Consider the following 20,463-nt stretch of genomic DNA (forward strand, 5'->3'; position numbering starts at 1 on the left):
TCTGTTGTTTTTATTTTCTCTATAAACAAAAATTTGGCGAAACTTTTTTTGTTGTCGATTTTTTTCAAAAAGTTAAATTTAGTTTAGGGTTTTAGTTTTTTAGAATTTTCAAAATCCTATATTGTACAAAAATTGAATAGAATAACTTGACGCTTCTCTAAGAAATTCTGTTGAATTTCTAGTGGAGTTCTATTAGAATTCTATGTTTTGTGTGCCAATTTGATTAAAAATCATGAAAATTTCTCGGGTCTTTGTAAATAGATATTCATTTTGCAGAAAAGTCTACACATATTGTTTCTTCTATACAACTCATTCTGTTGGCATGTCGTAAAAAAGAATTATTAGGCCTGAATTTTTCAAGTTTTTTTTCTTACAGTTTATTATGAGAACCAAAATAAAATATTCTAAATGTGAATTTTCGATCAAAAAATTCAGTTTACGCTGGTGTCCACCCTCTGACCAGTTTTCTACCTTTTTTGTAAAACCATTGAAAGTATTCAATGCCCTTGTCATCTCTTACTTTTTTTATTAACTAGATAAAAACCGTGCGCTCTGCGCGCGGTTTGTTCTACTCCATGGGGCTCAATGTATGTCAATTGTAGTGAATACTGTTATATTAAATTTCTGAAGTTAATATCAAGTTTTCCGAAGGGAAAGTTTCTGCAATGTATTTTTTTTTTATATATACTACATCCAGTGTTACGTTTTTTGAAGCCAATCTATTCGGCGTATTGTGTCATGAGATTTTTTTCTAAATGATGATATACATTAACGATATTACGATAATATTGTATTATATTATATTCTATACTATACTATATGATATAAACTGTGGATAATATATACTATACATATAAGAGCACTATACGCACTATAAAATATACTGCAGATAATTAAAAAAAATGAAATAATAAACTGATAACAATAATAACATACATTGAGTATACGATATTGTGTTACATTACATATACCATTATATATGCCTAAATAATTATAATATAGTATAGTATAGAATATAATGTAATAGAGTATTATCGTAATATCTTTAATGTATGTTATCATTATTTATAAAAAAGGTAATGACACATTACACCGAATAGATTGGCTTCAAAAAACGTTACACTGAATTTTTTATTAAAGAATGCTTTTGAAAATCAATACTGGGGTTATTAGCATTTACATCTTTATAATAATATGAGATATGAAATCATAGACACAATATTTCAAGAATTTACTCGATGCTGTGATTACTCTAGGGTCCAGTGCAATGAGTATTGTGTCAATGTGCACTGGGAATGCAATTTTTCCATTAATTCTTCCTTATGTGTGTTGAATCTGGAGCATTCAAAGAATACGTGGTTGAGATCCTCAACCGGATGTTCACAAACAAATTTCTCGGAATCGATGAAGTGAATACGATGTATTGAGCTAGCCGTATTTACGGAGTTAGCTCGGGCTCGGTTAATCCACACTAGCTCTTACCGAGTCAACTGTTGGATTTCGGATTGATGAATAAACTTTCTTCAATTCAAACAGGAAATCTTTGTTTGAGATTACATAAAAGTACAATTTGCGATACATTGGATATCTTTTTGAATAGATGTTTAATTGCTTGTTAGGCTGTTCGAATAATTACGATTAGGTTGGAGTACAGAGAGTTTTCAATTAGAGTCCTCTAAGGGCCTTGATGAATCAAACCCAAAGTTAAAGGCCACCATACATAGGCGCACGGCGTAGGCAGACCCGGTCCGTGCGGACACGGTCTGTGGCCTGTACACCCCCATACACGGAACGACCAGAATGTCTGCGATATTGATACCTTCATATGATTTTAAACAATTCCGCGATGAATCTCTTCGATTAAGAGTATTCCGATCATCGAATGTTTTTGTTTTTACTTGAAAAATCATGACAAATGAAATGTCTTCATTTTAATATTTTGTATGCATTTCAACAATATTCTCACTGTAAATGGATAATTTCATATATGTATTTCAATGGAAATATTTTATTCAGGGGAAACAAAAAATTCCCTTATTCTGGATGAATTCTCTATAAGAATCCAATCGAAGATCAATAGATCTTCCACAGAAATTAGGAATTACTCTTTGTCGCGTGCAAAATGATTCAATTTCTAATCAATAAATTCATAATTTGGGTCAAGGGCAATGATGAATATATTTGACGAATTATTTAATATTACTTTATTATTAAAACAAGAATATTATTAAAGCAAAATGGATTCTATTCATTTTTTCTTTGGGGATCGCGCATGCGCAAATGCTCCCGGTCCGCGTACCGGGTCCGTTGTCACCATACACGGACGAACTTGAGGGCAATTTTGGTACGCGACGGACCCGGTTTTCAAGCCGTCTTGAAAGACCACGCACCACGGACCCGGTCGGCCGAACCTGCTCCGTGACCCTCCACACACAGGCGAACTTGGTCTCTTGGAGGCTCAATTTCGGCTGGTCCGCGTACACCGTACGTCCGTGTATGGTGGCCTTAACTCTGGGTTCATGGAAATTTCCCAGAGTTTCTCTCTTTTTTCGCTGAGTTTTTTCCATAAACCCCGAGTTGACCCAGAGTTAACTCTAGATCTGATCTATCAGGGGGTGAATAGTAGGGGTTGGAGTGAGTGGTTAATTTAGACGAGGGAAGAGTCTTAAGGGTTGGACTTAGAGAAGGGCAAGAGTGAGAAAAAAAATTACTTCTGCCAAGTAAATTTACTTGTCACAAGTAAATGTATATAAATATTTGAATTTGAAATATCTGGATTTTCTTGTAGTTAGTAAATTTACTTGGCAATAGTACTTTTTTTTTCTCAGTGAAGGTACGTACTGAAGAGAGTCTATGGGGAAAGACATTGGAAAATACCGGATTAAGGGTTTTAGGCACTGAGGTATTGGAAAAGTGGGGGATAAGGGGTCCGAGGTACTGGGAAAGTACCGAGAAGGCAATTGAACGATTCTGAAGAATTTGGAACTGAAGGATAAAACGATTGAAACGATTTATTTCTCAGATTTTTGGGATTGAGTTATAAAACCGTAATAAAATATTTGAATGAAAGGATCTTTGGAGTGGAAATATTCGGTGGACGCTTGAAGAGAGACACGAGGTTTTGGGAAAGTGTTTCTAAGAAATTAGTGGGTATACAACACGACTTTGGGTATCTTGATAACAACAATTGTTTATTTTTCTTCTAAAATATTGTCAAAACGACTCTTGATCCATCCGTTGTTTACACTCATGATGAAGGATTCATTTTCGTTTCTCACTATCAGTGGATAATTTTTTAAATTGCTGACGCATTAAAGAAGTGTTATCAAAAACTTTTGACGTCATTATGTTGATATTCTTGGGCTAAAATTCCCAATATTTAGTAAGTTATTATGAAAGTACGAAGGTAGCGTTGCCTGGGCAGAAAAGTTTCCCGGCCACCATTCCACTGACGCCATCTGTTACCAACCTGCGACCTGCCCTTGTTGCCGATACAATTGGCACTCTGCCTTTGGCACCATCCATCATGGTGTCAGTCATGTCTTTAATATAACCGTGAGGTCTGGTTGTCACTACGGAGAAAACAGTATCGGTGATTGCACCACCAGCTATGCCACCCACAGCCCCTCCGCCGAGGCCATAGTTTGCTGTCCCGAAAATGCCACCAGCCCCGACCGCTCCCATTCGGACGGTTTCATACACCTCATCATATTCGGACATTTTTATAAATCTGTGTTGTTCTCGGTGATGTTTAATGTTTCGTCAGAATGCGAAAGAAAATCCAATCTGAAATCGAAAGACGCAATTAGAGAGAAAGTCATCTTGTTATGCCCCAGATTTGGTCAATTGCGTTATCGTTCTTCTTCATCATCTATTTTTATGGCACTGACTGAAATGTCTTGCGGCCGTTATGCGTTATTGTTGAATATGTGGAAATACAGCATTGTCACCGTGACACTCTGCCAGCGTAACTGGATTATGGTGGCCAAGTGATGAAATATAAACCATCAATGTATTATTTAAGGGACAGTAGGTTCTGCACAGATCAGACCTGATTTCGACTCCGATGCGTACAAAAGTCGTAAACTCTTTGTAATCAGTCAGATGACAGTAATTATAATCAAGTACACTGAGAGAAAAACGACAAAGTTTTCAAACAAGTCTTACTTGTGTCAAGAAAATAGTTTTTTGACAATTATCAAAAAAGGATTTTTTTTTGTGCCAAACATGCAGAGAGTACGTCGGAATGAAAAATTTTTGTCGCAAAAATAGATTTAGTAGTTAAAAAAAAATTGCATTCTCTGTACACGCAAGAAATGTCATTTCTAGCACTACTCTACTTCTAACACTCCTTTGTTATTCGATACTCCCATACGTATTTTGCCCCAGAAAAATCTTTGTTTTATGCGAAACAAGGGATAGTAGTTTTTCGTTTCTGCTGTCTAATAATCACAGATAAGAAATGAACCCTTAAATGAAACAATAATAATACTATGATAGCAATTTTGTAACTTTGGGATAAAATATTTGTTCATAAATTTTGCTTCATATGAGATATTTTCATCCTGAAAAGGCACCGTCTGGTGTAAATTGTTCGCCTCTTGAGCCAAATATTTCGTTGCTGTCGAAAGAAGAACAATTATTCATGTTTGAGACTTTCAAATTCGAACCAAACAAATTTTTTTTTGGCAATTTTCAACTGGCGATTTTGTTGGCCCAAACAAGACTTGTTTGGCAACGTGTTTGTTTTTCTCTCAGTGTAGTAAATTCTCATATTGAAATGCCGATAAACCATTGGTAGGATTTATCCCTTGAAGCCTAGAACCTGCTATAATTAATTATAAGTACCCCCCACGCTGGGTATAACAATCTTGAAGAAATGTATAGAGATTTAGTGGTGTTATGTCAAAGTTGACTATTTCGAATGGAATAGTGAGAGAAAATTCACAATATTAAGTTCAACTCCGACATAATCTAAATTCCTAGATATCAATTATGATAATTAAAGGAATTAATTGTTCAACACAAACAAACGAATCTTGAAAATTTAATTACTGGAGAATTCAAATTTTAATTGATTTCACTGTACAACAAATTATATCCAAAAAATAATAATTAGAAGGAATTAATAAGGGGGAAGAGACAAGGGTTTGAAATAAAGAGAAATTTGAATTATTACTAAACTAATTCTTGCGAATCTATATTTTAACAATAAAAATTCAAATTAAAAGGAAATACAGATATAATGATTGACTTACAGGTCTTCTTAATTATCTCTGCTAATCCTTAGGGTTATTTTTGCCGCCAACACAATAAAAAAGTGTAACTATTAAATAAATTTTCAAAACAATTAAAAAATTTATTTAATAATTACACTTTTATAGATTTAACTGAAGAAAATGAAATTTCAAAAGATTTCAATTTAAATCAAAAGTCACTGAAGGACTAATAAAAGAATCTTGAAAGATTCTGAATAATAAAAAAAAAGAATCAAGTAATTCTCATGAAAAATCGCCCAATGGGTCGATTCTAAAATTCCACTTTTGGAATTGATGAGAAAACTGAAGAAAAACCCGAAGTGCAAGTGGTTTTATTAACCACACTAAGGGTGTGACCTCACACACTTCTGGAGGGAAGATTCAGGGCCAAGGGCACACGACCTTGGGCCCAAGTCGTCCCTCTCCAGATTCATCAGTCCCAATGTTTCAGGCTTACTCCATCCCCTTCCACATTGAGATTTCACATTTTTGTTGGGGTGTGGGCGGACTTTTCCACCCCCAACTAGCCAATGAGAATTGTTTTAGAAGGCCCATTCTCTCCCCCCACAATGTCTAATTTAATTATCTTAATCAATTAATTTTTTATTAATTTTTATCAAAAACTATTATTAACGATTACCTATTCCTACTTTTTTTTTGAACGTCGTCTTTAATTAAAAATTTTTTTTCTTCTCGTATACCCTTTCGGGTCTTTACGATTTGTTCCCTTCCCACCCCCCTCAACCACCTGTACCGCATTTGCCGAAGGGAGGGAAAAACTCATTCGAGGGAAAAACCTTCCCTGGTACAGTCGTCCTTTTTGACGGGACTACCGCTCGGCAGTGAAACTGTGAGATTAGAGCGCTATAAATTTTGACCGCCGGTGCCGGGAAGCGAACCCGGATCATTGGCATACGAGTCTAGCACTCTAACCGCACGGCCACTACTGTCGATGTCGTCTTTAATTATTAATTTCATAATTTTTACACGTTTGAATTCTTCAACTATATTAATTAATAATTATCATCTTGATAATCGGAAATTCTTTGAATTGAGAATTTTGGAAAATCAAATATTTCAATTCACTTCAAATGGAACGATTCAGTGTATAGTAAGTGAAGTACAATTTAGTGAAGTGAGAATATAAACATTTTCTTGTAAAAATTACTATAATTGGACATTTTGATGATTCGAAATTCTCTGGATTGAGAGTTCTAAAATAATTCTCAATTCAATTAATTATTATTGTTTGAAAAAGAGGAAAACTTCTATTAATGTATTTTTGGTAAAAACAATGCTTCCATTCGGAAGCAAAAAAGATTCAAAATGGAAAATATTATTTCAAATTTGTTTACCAGAACAAATTCCAGGCGAGGGTACGAATACGTGTCCCTCGACCGTTGGAATTTTCTGTTTGTGTTCCTTATCTGCCTGGCGCGAAGGAACATGAGGAAAGTCTTATGTTTATCGGAAAATTCCTAGCGATTTTGGGGGGGTCTGGACCAGACCTTTAACCTTTGGTCGGCGACATGCAGTCGCCTGCAAGTCGTAAAATAGAAAAAAATATATATCGCCAGAGACAAACACTTGAAGAGTGTTTGTCGGCTTATATTTTTTTTGAAACAAATTTTTCCTATTTATTTTTCCCGGAATTTTAGTCCAAAATTGTGTATTCATGATAATTTATTTTGTGCAGTTGCACTTTAAAACTATGAGAAAAATAAATATTCAAGTCCGTGAGAAAAATGTTTATCGGAGATAAAAACATCTGGTGATCTTCAGATCACATGAAATTCATGAAAAAAATTATTTAAACAGATTTTTTGTCGGACGTCACAATATGATAGCAATCTTGTAACTTAGGGATAAAATATTTGTTCATAAATTTTGCTCTATATGAGATATTTTCATCCTGAAAAGGCACCCTCTGTTGTAAATTATCCGCCTCTGGAGCCAAATATTTCGTTGCTGTCGAAAGGAGAACAATTATTCATGTTTGAGACTTTCAAATTCGAACCAAACAAATTTTTTTTTGGCAATTTTCAACTAGCGATTTTGTTGGCCCAAACAAGACTTGTTTGACAACGTGTTTTTCTCTCAATGTAGTAAATTCTCATATTTAAATGCCGATAAACCATTGGGTAGGATTGATCCCTTCAAGCCTAGAACCTACTATAATTATAAGTACCCCCCACGCTGGGTACAACAATCTTGAAGACATGTATAGAGATTTAGTGGGAAAATATATTGTTGCATATTTGTTCTTTTCCTCCCTCTCAACTATATCTTCATGTACGATCGTTTCTTTCACGGTTGAAAAAATTTGACCCGAAATTCTAACATAAATGTTGGAAGTTTTATTCACTAATAGTGTGGTAAAATCAATACTTTTTTCAGGTATAGTATAAGAATTCCCTCTAACAAAAGATAAATATTTTCATACAGTAGTATTGTAGAACTACCATAGTGTTCTTTATCGTTATGTTTTCATCTCGTGTCTTTCCGTAGACATGTCTTTTTATTTTTATACTCTTTTTGTTATTCATTTCGTCCCAGTTTTTAAAAAAAAGTTATTATTTATTAAATGGGGTTTCAGTATACAACCACGGTCCCTGATACATTATTTTTAAAATTGTGGCTGGATAACTGCTAAGGAATTCAAATCTCTTTGAATCAACGCATATATTATTATGGATGTTCACATACACGGAGAGAAATATTCAATAAAAATGACCAGAAAAAAGATGTAAAAATTACGTTTCGAAACTTAGTCTGGGAGCGAAGTAAAATTTAATAAAAAGCGTCAATCGTCACGTAAATTCTACGATGTGTTCCGTTAAAATTACTCATCCATCTGACGCATCACGGCTAGCCATGAGTCACCGCGAAGGGAAGATTTTAACAACACGTTCCGTAATTTTTCCGGAACTTTTCGTAAAAATTCTTAAACATCCAAGAATTTCCATATACTGAGGCATAATAAGTCTTGAAGTTTTCGTTAGATTTTACAACTTCCAGAAAAATTACGTGACTTTTTCGTATTTTTTCGGTGACAGACCCGAAAATTTACTGAACGTTTCAGATTTATTCTCTTATATTCCTATAGAAATTCACTGAAAACGATTCTCGCTTGCGGATTACGTGAAATGTTCCGTAATTTTTCTTTTATTCTTTTATTTCTCTCCGTGTAAATGTACGGGACTCCCCATTCGGCATCGTCCTCTATAAGGCAGTTTAATTTTCATTACATCAAGGAATTGAATAAACCCCTACCGTACGGGGCGCTTTTGTTAACAAGCGTTCGGACACTTAATATAACTCAAATATGATCGCTTTTGATGAATGGATAATAGTAAAACCGGTATGTAATTGAACCTACAGTAGCCCTCTTGCTAATGTTGCTTGTTTGGTTAAATTATTATTCATAGTTTTGAAAATATTCAATTTCGGAGAGTAAGGCGTAACGCTGAACACTGGCCCTACCAGTGTTCTACGTTCCCAGGGTTGGCGACGTGAACTCAGCTGATATGAACCCCAAAAGACCCACAATATGGAAAGTCAACAGTTGGTATATGAATCCACAAAATAAATATGAAAATAAAATAAAAGGAAATTATAATATTTGCGGCCGCTGTTGTATACTGAAACCTTAAATGGGGCGCTTATTTAACAAATTGTCCACACGGAGAAAATAAAATAGTAAATATTACGATATCAGAATCCGGACATAGTAAGCACTACCATGGACATGATAATGGCTACCATGGACATGGTAATGGGTACCATGGAACATCGTAATGGTTACTATGGGGCATGGTAAGTTCCTCGATGGTAAAAGGTACTATGGACATAGTTATAATTACTATGTTACACAGTAACATTTACTATTTTACATAGTAAGCTCTACTATGTTACATAGTAAACTTTACTATGTTAACATAGTAAATGTTACTATGTTAACCTAGTAAATGTTACCTAGTAATGAATCCTGTACCTTCATGAACGGAAGTGTTATAGGAGAACATACCGAAGCGAATCCAATCATCCCAATCTGTTTTATTACAGTAATGTTTGAGATATTCCACAAACACTCGATGAGCACGTTCCAGAGAACCAAGGGATTCTGGGTGGAATGCAGTGGAATTGATTTTCTGAATCTTAAATATTTTGCAAAAGTTTTTCATGATCTGGCTGACGAGGTTGCTGCCTTGATCAGTGTGAATCACGCGTGGACAACCAAAGCGACTGATGAATTGTTCGGCAAGAGCAAGAGCAACGCTGATAGAGTCAATGGAGGAGAGAGGAATAGCATCTGAATATTTAGTGAGATTATCTTGGATTGTTAGAAGATAACGATTATTCTTGGCAGTCCGGGGTAGAGGCCCTACAATATCGATTTGGATTTTGTCGAAGGCTCGTTTAGGGGTATCTGTAATACGCATCGGTTGTTTGGTTTCTCTAGCAAGAATTTTATTTCGTTGACAACTGTCACAAGAGCGAATAAAATCAGCAATTTGTTGACGCATCAATGGCCAACAGAAATTTTCACGAATACTGTTGTATAATTTGTGAACACCTTGATGTCCTCCGGAAGTCGATTCGTGGTATTCTCGTATAATTTTCTCTCTTTCAGAAACCGGGGGTAATTTTATTTCACCTGTGCAAACTGTAATAATATAATCTGAACTATTGAAGATTTTTTTGAGAAGATTCCCTACTTCCGACCATTCGAATGAGTCTAATTCCATATCATTAGCAGCAATACTAATGGTTTTCACATTTTGGGAGTCCATCAATTGTTTCAACGATTTGAAAGCTCTTTCAAGGATAATCAGGTTTGTCTCTGAGGTGGAAGTTTCACGAATGACTAGATGAAAGATAAAGTGATTTCTCTCAGTTCGATAAGTCATCGCTTGACCTAAAGTTATTGATACATCCTGCAATTTATCGATGGAGAATAAATTCCTATCCAACAATTCGAGTCCTATCTCTGAGGTGATATTAAGGTCAAGAGGAATGAACTGGATGAGGTGGTCTTTCTGTGTGTATAGATGATCTTTAGTATGAAAAATAGTTGGAAATGGTTTTGAAGTAATTGTTTCATAAATATTTGCATTCTTTTGAATGATACTGGATTCTATGTTATTACAATCTGAGGTCGGCCCTATGAATCTGTTATCGGCGTCCTGTTGGTTATTCCCTCGTTGATGGGGTATGAGACACTCGCCTGCGCCCGCAGTCCTCTTCCTGGGATACTGATCAGGTATCAGGTCGATGTGCTCAGGAGACATCCCACGTTTCACTCCTCTGACTGGGGTTCGAGGCGGTGGTCCGTAGACAACACCGATAGTCAACGAACTATCAGACCAGGGAGGGTTATCCTCTTCTGTTGGTGAACAAGATTCATTTTCAGCTAAGGTAGAGTCCGATGAGACAAGTCTCGTATCGGTACTAGGTTGTTGAATTTTATCAAGTGTCATTGAGTCATTATCAAAAGTTATATTTACGACCTCAGGAGGTACTATGATCCCGCGCGCCAGGAACACAGCACCTATTAATTCTTCGTTATCAAAAAAGTCTTCATCTTCTTGTTCATCCCAATCCTCATCGAAATCGGGAAGCAATGCCTCGTCTGCGCAGTCGAGTATTTCTTCAAGATTTCTGGGATGTAGGATTTTTTCAGAATTTTCTTCAGTCATGCATGTGTGTATTTCAGTGGTAGGCTGGTTGTGAAGGTCAATGGGATTACGGGAGAGAGCATCAGCGTTAGAATTTATCTTTCCTGGCTTATACGCGATGGTATAATCAAACTCATTCAGACGAATACGCCAACGCATTAATTTAGACGTCGGGTCTTTTGCATTGTGCAACCAAACGAGAGGACGATTGTCAGTGATGAGGGTGAATTGCTGACCATACAGATAAGGACGAAAATGTTCAACACCGAATATTATGGCTAATAGCTCTTTCTCGGTTGTAGAATAATTAACTTCTGTGTCTTTCAACGTTCGAGAAGCGTAAGCGATGGGAAGATCTTTACCAATGGGTCCCTGACTTAATACAGCACCTACTGCATAATTAGAAGCGTCAGTCGTCACTAAGATGGTTCTGAAAATTTTGGGAATTGTAGAAGAGGTTCCGAGCAAAGAATATCGCAAAGTTTAACGAACGCCTTTTTTGCCGAATCATCCCAAATAAATTTTTTCTCTTTTTTCAATAAACATGTCAGGGGTTTGGCTATTTTAGCCATGTCTTTGATGAAACGCCTGTAATATCCGACGAGACCAAGGAATTGTTTCACGTTTTTTCTAGTTCTGGGAATTGGGAAATGTTTTACGGCTTTAATCTTTTCTGGGTCAGGTTGGACACCTTTATCCGTGATTTGATGACCCAAATAAACTAATTCACGGCGGAGAAAATGACACTTGTCGGGTTGAAGAGTTAAACCTGCATCTCGTAAGCGTGCCAATAATGTTTTCAATTTTCGCGCGTGTTCTTCCAGAGACCTAGCATAAATGACAATGTTATCCATGTAAACAAAGAGTTCGATACCTTGGAGTCCCGATAAAACCTGATCCATCATGCGCTGGAATGTGGCTGGAGCATTCTTTAATCCAAAAGGCATTTTATTAAACTCGAAAAAACCGAAGGGAGTGGAAAATGCCGTCTTGTGTTTGAATTTTTCATCCATGGGAATTTGATGAAATCCTGAAGCTAAATCGAGAGTACTAAAATATTTTGCCCCGCCTAGTTGATCAAGGATATCAGTAATATTTGGGAGAGGATAAGCGTCACTAATTGTTTTTTAATTAAGTGCCCTATAATCAATCACCATCCGCCATCGAGGTTTCCCTGAAGAATCGGGTTTTTTAGGAACGATCCATACGGGAGAATTATATGAAGATTTAGATGGCGAAATTGCTTCATTCTCCAAAAGACCTTTAACTTGGGTTTTTATCTCCTCTTTATGTACAGCTGGGAAACGATACTGCTTGGTATTGATGGGAATTTCATCAGTCGTGAACAACGTGTTTCGCACCTGTCGTGGTACCTAATTTATCTCCAGGTAGATAAAATTGATAAGGGAATTGGGAGAGTATTGCGAGAACACTCGTTTGCTCATTTTCGTTTAAATGCGATAACTTCAGGAGTTTCATCAACTGAACGATTCTTTGGGCGACTTCTTTCGCATTCTTACGCATGGGGTCATTGACACGAGCTTTCTCAGGGGTTGGGGGCACTGTGTCGAAGTCCTCTAATTCCACGGGAGAAAGGGTAAGAGTGACATGGCTCGTGGTGGTGTTAATAGCGAAGATTTTTGCTTTTCCACCTTTTTGTGAAGCCAATACTTGGCCTAAATGAACTCCAGGCGCAGCATTAATCCTACGAATATAACCAGATTTCCTATCTTGATTGTTGACAGGTAAATCAATCAATTTTTTAGTTCGAGGGGGAAGCTCAAAAGAGGTGTGAGTATCGAATGAAAACTCCTTATCACCCAAACGTAAACTACTAGGACATTCATTCCTGAAATGAAGGACCGCTTCCTGTTTCGTAAGGAATTGAATGCCTAGAATTCCATCGGCTTTGACTGGGAAAGTATCTGTCACTACTTGGAATTGGATGCTCGTATTTTCTACCGGAATAATTACCTCACCGAGTGTATGTAACATGCCAGAACCTATTCCTGTGACACTGAATTTAATTTTTTCATTGATAATCGCTGCTGAATTTAATGCCCGTTGTTTTATTAAATTTAATTGTGACCCAGTATCAACCAAAAATTGAGAATTATCTTTAATCAACGGGAGATTATTCAGGGGAATTATGGGGAGATTTCTGATTCCGTTACTTTCGGCATTGTAACAGACTCTGTGGGCTCGGCTCGGATAATGAGGATTTCGCCCCGCGCGTTGTGGGCCGGCGGAGCGCCCTTTGAGTTTAAACTCTGATAATTATTACCCCGATTTCCGCGATCTTCTCTTTCTCTCTGATTATGGTAATGATTAGATTGATTATTGCGATTCCCGAAATAATTATTAGAGTTGTCTCTTTGATTTCTGTGATAATTGGAGGAGTTGTATCGACGGTTCTCATGAGAATTATGATTACGATGATGTTGGGGTCTTCTGTCGGGTTGATAATGTCTTTCGCGTTCTCGTCCGTCGCGTCTGTGATCATGCCTGTATTGTGATTGATGATGGTGATTGTCACGTCGAGTTTGTCGTTCACGAGAACTATCTGATGTGTAATTTGTGTTGTAAATTTTCGATTGGAGTGTATTTTGTTTAGGAGGGACCTTTTGCAAATGACGAGCACGTTCTCCGTTCTCTAATTCGATTCTGGTGGCAATATCGATCGCATTTTGCAAGGAGGAAGGTTTTTCTTTAGCCAAAAGAGTGCTAGTTAATTGATCCCGTAACCCGCGTGTAAAACATGTAATGGCGGAGTTATCGAGAAGGGTAGTTACACCGATAACCTGCGTATCATCAAATTGTTCTTGGGCTGCCTCGCGTCCTCGATTCAAAACCTCTAAAATTCGAGCCCCGAAAAATTCGATTTCCTCATTGTCCTTCTGAGTAAGTCTGCGTAATTCGTCATTAACACGATCAATGTCAAAGAAACGTACGAATGTATTTTTTAATAAACCGATTAATTCGTTGAGAGTGTCTGGTATTTTTCTACCCGTGATGCGTTGTTTTGCATGTCCCTGGATTTTGCTGTAAATTAGCGCAACGAGATTTGAACGATCAGACGGTTTCACTCGTGAATGTGATATTTTGCATTGTTTCAAGAAATTACTGAGTTCTGTTACTTTCCCATCAAATCGTGGAACCAGTTCAAGAGCCAATTTCAAAGACAAATATGACTGATTCTGGGGAATTGATCGAGTACGAGGAGTCGGTTCTGAATCAAAAATTTCGACAAGTGAATTGTCGCTTGAAGGATTAGAAATACGGGGTGAATCACTCCCAGAAGACTGCACTGAATTTGGAAGAATGGTCTGAGGGTTGACACGAGAAATCTGATTCATTTGTTGTTGTGAATGGGTAGGTTGATGAACAACGAAATCTGATGAGGATGTGAGGGTAATTTCCTGTGAACGAGGCTCAGGTTCGAAGAATTCTATCGCAAATTGGCCACTACCACTCGGCTGTACACCTAAATTTCGGCGCGACATATTGAATTGGAATTTTTGATGACTTACGTTTTGTGATCCCTGGCTAATCTTAATCCAAATTTCACTTATTGTCTATATTTTATTCACACCAGCACTGCTAGACCACTGCACATTTCGCCTGGTTTCCGTTGTCCACTCCGCCGATGTCGTCTCTTCGCTCCTGGGCGCTCTCCTCTCCGGTTGATTTTCGGTTGAATTCTCGTCTCCAAGTCTTCGGTCGCCGTATTTTAATTTTATCCAGTGATTTTATTATTGAAGCCTCTTTAACGCGTGTGATTTCAACGGCAATGACAATGTACGGCCATTGAAACCACTCTCTCTGGCATTTGCCCGACGTTCAAGGGGAAAACCGTACTCAAACAACCCAAGAAAGAGAGGTGCGCGATGAATAAGTATTGCAATTATTTAAAATATTAGATTGATTTCATAAAATGAGGCGAGGTTTGATTCACTGTCACTGAGTGTTCATAAATTCAAACTTTTATGATTTTAGAATGAGCGGAGATCCACCAAAAGTTTTTCAGAATGTTTATTATTATTTTTCTTTCACTCACTCAATCACTAGTCCGAATTTTGATTATTTTCAAACGAAATAATTTTTACTCCATCACTTTTCAGTTCGATTCACGCACTTGTCAGCCGGCACTTTTTAAATTTAAAATTTTATAATGTCCTTTTATTTTTTTATCCCACCGCTGTCACCAAAATTGTCACGTCCCGAGCTGGTTATTTTGTAATATAGATGGCGGGTCAGTTGCCCGTGGAGTGCTAAAGCACTCTGCTGCACAAGTGCGGGTTTTATTTAAATAATTGTACACAAACACTGGATTTATGTAGAAGATAAAATTATAATGAATATATTTGCACTTTGACTTTTGTTGACAATAACAAATAGAAACTTTGAACACAAACTCAAAGGAGAAGATCTCTAGATCTTCACTAGTCCACGTAGGTGGTGGATCTGTTGTTAATTCTAGTCTTAAAATTATTCTAAGTCTAACGCGCGAAAAAGTCATCCCACTCGAAGGAGTGGGGAGCCAATCATGTCCTTGAACTTGGTCGATGGGGTTGGTCTTACACCCCCACAACCGTTCGCTCTAACCCAGCCCCAAACTCTCGGGCCTACGTGACCCAAACAAAGGGCCTCACCCACACATGTTGGGGAAAACAAGGGAAATTCCAAAGTTTTCTTGGGAAAGAAATAAACTCTCTCAAGAAAGGTTTTTTTTGACTCCGACGGGTCAAATTGCACTCGAAAAACTCATCATATAAGATAAAAAGGTACTTGAAAGGGATTAACCTCCGGGTAGTCTGAGGATGTTGGGACATTCCCCAGTTTATTGCTCTTTTCCTGTTCTTGGGTTTTTCCCGAGTCTTTGTTCAATGAAAACCTAAACATTTCTCTATTTTAAAAATTATTAAAAAACATCTCGATGAATTAACTTAGAAATTGAAAATAATAAATTTGAATATAAATCCTAAAGTTAGGGAAAATGGCGGTCGCCTAGGGACCCTGCAACCGTCGCTGGTGCATATGCGACAATGTCCTACCGAAGTAACTAGGAGGACAGTAGCGCCAATAAATTTTAGAGCGCCAATTTTTGACTGTAGATTCGTTTGCCGCCAAAGCTCTGATGAGCACTCCATCGAAGTCCAATTGTTTAATCCCAGAATATTTGGTTGGAAGGGTTGAATTGTGAAATAAATTCAACACAAGTGCTTAAGAGAGCACACAAACACTTTTATTCAAAATACTTCAACTTCAGACTTTAAACTTTGCACTACAAGAAATGAATTTAATAAACTCCAGAAAAACTCTACTGAAAAACTATTTGAAGAGAGAAGCTGGAAGCTGAAGGCTTCACCACCAATTTCCACGATGGAACTGCCTTAAACTTAAACTTAACTCCAAGGGTTGGGTCCGCAACCCCACTGGACCAAAAGTTGCGCGTGCAATCCCGGCCCAGGGGAGAGGGAAAAGTGAAACTCAAGGAAAAGCGGGGAAATGAAAAAAGAGGAAGAAGGGGAGCGTGTGACGTCGTGAAACTTCGTCGCGAAGGGTCTCAGGCCCTCAGCCTAGCGAAACAATGAACAAAGGAGAGCCCACACGTGTTAGTCACGTGAAACAGAGAACCTTTCGAAATAACCAGAACTGAGATTTTACGACATGGGACCGTAACCGTTAAATTTATTTTCTTCTCTAAATTTTTGATTTTCGAGGAAAGTGTNTAAATTTTGGATTTTCGAGGAAAGTGTTTACTCAACGAGAATTTTGGAGGGTTGTAAATTATAAGAACAAAACTCAAGTATTTGACATTTACTATTTCCGTAACGGTTTTTCTCACGCTTGCGATGCTGTTTTTCGTTCTCTTTGTCCATTGTATTCCAGACTTTCTTTATTCTTCTATTTCTGGTATATTTTTAATTTTCTGAACTATTTAAATTATTTTCCAACAATAATTTGAATCTCGCGGACTGCTATGGCCGATTAATAGCCCCATCTATAAATTTCAACGTCAAGACATCACAATGTTGCCACTGTTTCGCATCGATTAATATTTTTTCATTTATTAAAAGAAAACAATCTGAAAACCATTCAATGCGTGGAACAGATACAAATAAATTTGATTAGCTCCAAAAATAATTTTTAACCGGAGATACTCCCTAATATTGCCTGAATTTTGAATCCGAATGGGAAAAGTTTTCTTGTTCAGCGATTGTTTCTCTGCACGAAAACAATAGAAACCCCTCCGCCTCACCTCCTACATTTCCTCCTCGCCCGGTTATCCTTAACAATAAGAATGCGCAGGAGGATCACTGGCAACGGTACGAGGTTTGTAACAGATTTTCTCTCTCTGTTTCTCTTTTCTTCAGTCAAGCCGTCGGCGTATAAATAGGGGCTTCCCAATGACTTATGGTGTATCCCAAGACAATACTGTTATGTCGCTGGCCCTTCGTAACTAGGTGGCGTTATGCACACCTGGCGGGCAATTTAAATATTAGTCTGATCAGAATAATTGAATTTAAATAATTATTTTATCCTTCTTTTATTTTATACTGCGTATTTGGGGCACGTGTTTTCCGGAGAAGAACGATGCATTATTTCAATTTTCGAATATAGAGGTCCATTGGAAGAAAAGGAAAATATAGACCGTTGAAATAAACATAGGAATAAACACTCTGAAATAATATCGGGTTTCTGTTGATTTTTCTCGAGTCGCCATAAACATCGTAAAATTTTATGCGTCTGCTTTCCAAGAGGGTCCATGACTAATCATGAACAGACCTCCTTTTGTGTCCTTTGTTTCCTTGTGAGAAACGTCATTTTCTCCTGGAACACGTGTGTCCCAAAGTTGAGAGACTAGGCAACGTTGACTGCATCGCAACGTCGCCTAGCTTTCTCCCTTCAGTTTCTATTAGCATGTAAGAACATAGGAGATGCGTGCGCAACTTTGGAAAAGAGTAGGGGAAGTAAGACCCTTCGAGGGGCAGTTTTTGAATATCTAGAGGCAGTTCTACGACATAGTTTTCAGAGTTCAGATCTTTTACCTTTTCAAATAATTAGAGTTTTGAAGTTTTGTTGATTGAATAAATAGTTTACGTGCTCTCCCGAAGCACTCAGTGTTGGATTTATTTTAAATAACCTGTTCCTCATAATTATTAATCATCAAGTCAAGGATTTAGCAGAGATTTCATGAGATAATTGTTGGACTTCGTTGGATTGCCCATCCGGGCTTCAGTTGCAAACGTTCCTGCCAACCCTTTCCGCCAATTTTGAAATTGGCGCTGGTTGCCCTAGTGACATCTGGGCGGACATAACAATACCACCCAAAAGTTAGTCCCTGTGGATTTCCGGAAAAAAATTTAAATGACTTAATTTATTGGATTCTCATCTATCCCAGCCATCTACCCGGCTATCCATGTAAATATGTGAGTGGATCTATCTACCAAAGATTTATAAATTCACAATATTGGCAATTCAGTTCCGCACACTTCCATTTGATGAGTAGTGGACGCGCTATAGTACACACTACCCAAAAATTTATCAGTAGTAATACCACTAGTGCTTCAAAATTATCGGATATTCTCCGATAGCTTCGTTGCCTAGGAACGATTGTGTCAAATTTTGCAGAAAAATTTCACCCCTGAATTTTATTGACGTTAGTATCGGGATGAAGTACATGACTCACTCAACTTCCTTGCCTGTCTCAACACGTATGAACACATCTAATAAAAAACCTAGGGAATTTGGTAGACAATTCTATTGAACTTTCTATTAGTTTTTTGGCCGATTCTACTGAAATGTTCAACAGAAAATATTAGAAAAATATAATTTTTTGACTTTTTCTATAGAAAAATATAATTTTTTGACTTTTTCTATAGAATACTTTTCATTGAACGCTTCAATAGAATCGGAAAATTCGCTAGGTTTTTCTATTTAATTCTTTCGTGCGTGAATTGAGTAAATATTGGAATTCACTGAGAAATATGCGAGTGTTATAGCCTTGCAGAAAAATTTTAAACCTGCAAAATTTGACACACTCGTTCCTAAGCAGGGAACCTTGAGGAAAATATGCGATTAATTTTGAAGCACGAGTAGTATTTGACGGATTATTTTTCCACTCGGATTTCGGTCAATCAGAGTGCAGTGAACAGCATCCGGATACATTTACACAGCCATACATTTACAATCCACTTTTTTGTTTATCTGTCACACAGAATATTAAACGTGAAATGCATTGAAAGATGAGAAACATTTGAAAAGCTACTAATGAATTTCCGTCGGAAATTTTTTAGAAATTTCCGAAATAAAACTGCTTGACAGCCTCAAATACCGTGCTCTGATTGGCTGAAATTCGAGTGAGAAAAATAATCAATTGAATTTAAAAAAAATTAGCAATTGAATACCCTAGTGGAAAATTCAAAATTATACCGTTACATACCTGATCAAAATCTGATAAGGTAACCTGATCACTGTCTGATCAAGACCTGACTAAAATTTCCACTCGGGTAGCGCGTAAGCTATGCAAGATAACGTCGAGTGGTGCCATTCGATTGATGGGAGATTGTACTGAGATCATTATCAAGGGGAGAATTATCAATGAAACGTCGCGTGATTGCGAACACTGGACTCTGATTGGTTGAAATCAGATTACGGGAAATAATCCCGAAACTTTATATTTTTACGTTTCATCAAATTCAATATGATTCTAAAGCAGAATGAGGGCATATTAAACTAAAAATATGAAAAATAAATTGGAATACAAACAGGCCTTCAGGTCTTCAGGCCGCTTCAAAATATATTGACGTTCAAATTTTCTACATTTACCGGTTAAAAATGAGTATGAATGTCCATCTCCTCGAAACGTTAAGAACTATTAATAACTACTATCGAATCGCGAGAAAATTGTGAACATTGAAACATCTGGACATAGAAAAATATCACGAACATGATGTCATAGAGAGGGGAAAGATAAAGAAACTTTGCGACGGATTATTGACGTTAGTATCGGGATGAAGTGCATGACTCACTCAACTTCCTCGTCTGTCTCAACACGTATGAACACATCTAATAAAAAACCTAGGGAATTCGGAAGACAATTCTATTGAACTTTCTATTAGTTTTTGGCCGATTCTACTGAAATGTTCAACAGAAAATATTACAAAAATATTATTTTTCGACTTTTTCTATAGAATACTTTTCATTGAACACTTCAATAGAATCGCAGAATTCGCTAGGTTTTTCTATTTAATTTTTTCGTGCGTGAATTGAGTAAATATTGGAATACACTGAGAAATATGCGAGTGTTATAGACTTTTTATGGAAAAGATACATGAGCCAGCCTAGAATTATTGAATTATTAAGCACACGGAGAGAAATGTTCAGTAAAAATTACGGAACTGTGTTAGCTCACCAATTACGGAATCGATTCGGAAAATTTAAGTGACGGTATTGTAATTTTTCACGAGCGATTCAGATAAACATTACGGAATGCTCTGGGAAAATTCCGTGACGGTTCCGTA

The 20,463-nt window shown here is 37.0% G+C and overlaps 1 long non-coding RNA gene across 1 annotated transcript; it reads right to left on the reverse strand.

The window, feature by feature from the left end:
* Window positions 1–3,164: 3,164 nt before the first annotated feature.
* LOC107044207 lies at window positions 3,165–19,521 on the reverse strand. Its single transcript, XR_001461309.2, has 2 exons — window positions 19,383–19,521; window positions 3,165–3,786 (listed from the first exon to the last, which is right to left on the reverse strand). It is a non-coding gene; the product is annotated as an uncharacterized LOC107044207 (long non-coding RNA).
* Between the last annotated feature and the right edge of the window lie 942 nt (window positions 19,522–20,463).

Source organism: Diachasma alloeum, unplaced genomic scaffold, assembly GCF_001412515.2.
Source record: "Diachasma alloeum isolate Michigan unplaced genomic scaffold, Dall2.0 Dall_scaffold_00180, whole genome shotgun sequence".
Classification (NCBI taxonomy): domain Eukaryota; kingdom Metazoa; phylum Arthropoda; class Insecta; order Hymenoptera; family Braconidae; genus Diachasma; species Diachasma alloeum.